The sequence below is a fragment of the Magnolia sinica genome, chromosome 6 (assembly GCF_029962835.1).
Source record: "Magnolia sinica isolate HGM2019 chromosome 6, MsV1, whole genome shotgun sequence".
Lineage (NCBI taxonomy): Eukaryota > Viridiplantae > Streptophyta > Magnoliopsida > Magnoliales > Magnoliaceae > Magnolia > Magnolia sinica.
The window spans coordinates 24,573,326-24,577,324 of NC_080578.1; the positions used below are offsets into that span (position 1 = coordinate 24,573,326).

At 40.1% G+C, this 3,999-nt stretch overlaps 1 non-coding gene across 1 annotated transcript; it reads left to right on the forward strand.

Annotated features, from left to right (window-relative positions):
* The first annotated feature begins 332 nt into the window (after window positions 1-332).
* On the forward strand, window positions 333-439 carry LOC131250425 (small nucleolar RNA R71). Its single transcript, XR_009173351.1, has one exon. It is a non-coding gene; the product is annotated as a small nucleolar RNA R71 (small nucleolar RNA).
* Window positions 440-3,999: the final 3,560 nt, after the last annotated feature.

Genomic DNA, 3,999 nt, shown 5'->3' on the forward strand with positions numbered 1-3,999 from the left:
TACCAGAAAGCACGTGGTGTTACATAACCTTGTCCTTCTTAAGTTTCATGGCCTCGATTTTCCTTATGAGATTAGCCACTTTAGTATTTATATCATCTTCCTCTTTCAAAATATATACTCTGTCTCTCTCCTTTGATTGAGAAAGCTTAGAAGTGGTGCCGGGTTTTGGGGAGATGTCCCATGATTGTACGTTTTCAGCAAGTTTGTCAAAGTGATCCCACACATCATCGACATCTTTGTTCATGAATTCCCCATTGCACATCATCTCGACAAATTAGCGCACGGAAGATGTCAGTTCAACCTAATAGAAATTTGTTATGCACCATGTTTCAAAGCCATGTTATGGGCATGAACTGACAAGATCCTTGAACCACTCCTAATATTAGAAGAATGTCTCATCTTCCTTTTGGGTGAAGTTCATGATCGACTTCCTGATGGTGTTCATCTTATGGTATGGGAAGAATCTCTTTATGAACTCCCTTGTCATGTCGTTCCATCTACCAATGGATCGTGGATGTAGTGAGTGCAATCACGTCTTAACTTTTTCTTTTAAGGAGAAGGGAAAGAGTTTCAGCCTGATCGTGTCCTCAGACACATTAGGAAAGTGTAAAGTGGCTATTAATTATCTCATCAAACTCTTTCATGTGTAGATATGGACTTTAATATTCAAGTTCGTGGAATTTTGGAAGGAGTTGGATTACTTCTGGTTTAATATCCATATTTCCTGCATTGTCTGGAAAAATCATGCATGAATGTGTGCTCACCCCCGCCGGTTGTAAATAATCTCATAAATTACGAGGTGGGGGTGCATTGTGCACCTCATTTTCATCTTGGATTTCCTCAACTGGAGGTTGAGGTTGATTTGCAGGTTGAATTGCAGCCATCACTTCAATTGACTTTGAGGATCTCAAGTGGTGTCTGTTTCATTCAGAAACGAAAAATATTTGATTTGAGGAATTATCTCACTTAATAATAATAAAGAGAAGGAATGAAGAGTAATCATCATATTTTATATATATTCTGAATTTGTTACATCCTTTTTGTCCTTTGATTCCAAGATAAAGTTTTTATGATTAAAAGTACAAATATTGAATGAGTTAAATGTAAATTTCAGCAGCATTCCGGCTCATATCATTCACGCCTCCATAGGAGATGAGTTGTGCGGATCTTCTTTCACATATATATGTCTTTATGATGAAGAATACAAAAGGAGATTGAATTATCTTGAAGAAAATTCTTCAATAACAATAAAGGATGACATTCTTTGAACCATCCACGCAACTCATTGTGGAGTTGCGCGGGCCTGTGCAACTCATTGTGAGTTGCGCGGCCCTACTTTGTACTCTCTTCCTCTCTCCTCTCTTTGATACCTGTTAGAGGTACCAGTCTTCTGAGAAATCCGATGCCTCAAATGAAGGGGAAGTGAGGTATTTATAGGCCTCCACATGTGTGAACCCTCGAATCTTGTGCCATGGGGCCCACTTCGCAAAATTTTTTCGCTCATATCCAAACACCTTAACATAAATTGTGCGGACCTGCACAACTATGATGATTTGCACGGTCTCACGCAAGTTGAGTATTCCGTGCAACTCTTCGTACCGCGCAATTTATTATACTGCGCAACTCAACTTCTTTCAATCCTTTTTTCTTTAATCTTTTTTCTTTGCTTAATCCTTTTACTCAATTTTTATGCTCCAACAGATGCCCCCTTGATCTAATGTTTGCCTGACCATCAGGCAAAATGAAGGATCAAAACTATTTTGCCTAAGAATTGAGTTGCATGGTCCTACGTAACTCCTTAGATCGAGTCCTGCGCAACTTAAATCAGGTCCCACCTTGGCTTTAAATACTGGAGTCCTAATCATTTCTTCACTTTAAACTTTTTCTCCCGATCAGATAACCCTTCCACGCAACTCAGATCGCGCACAACTCATTTGTACTTGGCGCAATTTTCTTAATTCCAAAACTCTATCCAAATTTCTTCAACTTTCCAGACTTAGCCAACTTTCCAAATTTCCAGACTTAGCCATCCTTCCAACTTTCCAGACCTTTCCAATTTCTTACAAAATGGCTCGTACCAGAAGGACTTTCTGTCTAGTAGAATCGCCAACTAATCAGCCTTCCCATGTTAGCCTTCCATTCTCTCCAACCCCTTCTCAAATTCTTGAATCTTCTTCTCCTGTTCCTGCACCTTCTTCTTCAATTCCTGAACCTACCTCTTTCGCTTCTGCACCTTCTTCAATTCTTGAACCTACCTCTTCCGCTCTTGCACCTTCTTCAATTCTTGAACCTACCTCTTCCCCCCTTATCCACGAAGATCGGCCGAGGAAGAGAATCAAAGTCACCAAAAAATGTCCCGCTTATATTAAAGAACCTGTTTTACCCGTCCTCGATTTCTTTGACAGAATCCAAGTGTTATCTTGGCCGATATGCAAAGCCATTATTGTCGGAGATATAACAGGACCTCCAAAACAAGGATGAGAGATTGACTGGGAAACATGGCTGAAATCAATAGCTAATCTTCGCACTGATATCACTCGTTCACCTGTTAGAGAAGATACACCGCTACCCTCTTTCTCCAAAAGGAAGCGCAACAAATCCAAGAACTAAGAGCTTCAAGAGAAAATCAAGGGCTCAAGAAAAGGAAACTTCTGAACACCTGGGATATTGTAAAAGTCCAGGAGGGCATCATAAACTTTGATTGCCCTTTCAGAAATGTGTTGATAGTGATTCCTTTGAACATTCGTCGCCATCTGTCTATTCTTCAAAGTGAGCCCATAGATCAGATGACCCAAAGCAGGATGCTGTATACCCCAAACTAGTCTATGAAAGAATGAAGAATGTTAGAGGGTATCTTGTCAGAGAGAGGATCGAAATAGCAAGTTGGCGATATTCATCCGATGCGATTTCTTATTCCTTACTAGAATCCACATGAACTGTTTCCTACAACCTTCCATGAAATAGTATGTCAACGCTTCAGAGACAGGAGATCTTTGTGGGGAAACGAAGAATTTCGCACACACGGTTTCTTATCCTCACGCAATTACTATAATGACAAGGTTAAAGCAATTATCAACAAGCACCCTGCTGTATTGACAGAAGTTGGCCTCTATGGTGCTATCGAAGCTACTTCTGAATATTTCTATAAGGACCCTATGATCTACAAGGGGTTCCTCAGCTATTGGTGTCCCACCACCAATTCTTTCCACCTACCACTAGGTGAAGTCAGTATTACTCTCTGGGACTTACACAACATGGCGGGGCTTCCCATAATAGGTCATTTCTACGACGAATACATCCCTACAAATGAAGATTTTTTGCATTTTTCACCTTCCAAAAGACAAGCATTGGTGTCTGATGCTTCAGTCGAATTGTTCAGAGAAATGTCCAAATTCCCTGTCATCAAGAAAATTCCCCAATTTCTTTGGCTGGCTCACTTTTCTCAAGAGCTACAGTATAGTTTTTGACTTATATCATGAATTCATGTATTTCACCATCATTCGCCTTATTTACCTTCTTCTTCTTCTTCTTCTTCTTCTCTCTCTCTCTCTCTCTCTCTCTCTCTCTCTCTCTCTCTTTTCTCTTATAGTTTCAGAAATAGTCATTCTGATGATTTGGAGAATTGTTGTAGAATAAAGAACCCTCCAGAGTATACTTCTAAGGGTGAACTGCCAGCCTTTCTTGCATACTGGCTCAACATAGTCCTCCCAAGTTCCAAATGGGAGCATGACTATGCTGAGCTAATATGCAAGAAAGGTTGTCGCATGGGATTGACCGAGTGACCTCCAACTCGGGAGCACCAGGTCAGTTTTCGTTCTCTTTACAATATTTTCTCCTTCAGTATTATGATCTTGTGATGTTTTTGTTAGGGGTCGTTGCACAGGCCGTTGTATAAAACCTTAGGATCTAGACTCCCAAATGACACCAGAATTATGGCATAATAAAGCAATGAAATAAATCAAAGCATAAACCACACGACATAAGAGATTTTTATGTGAA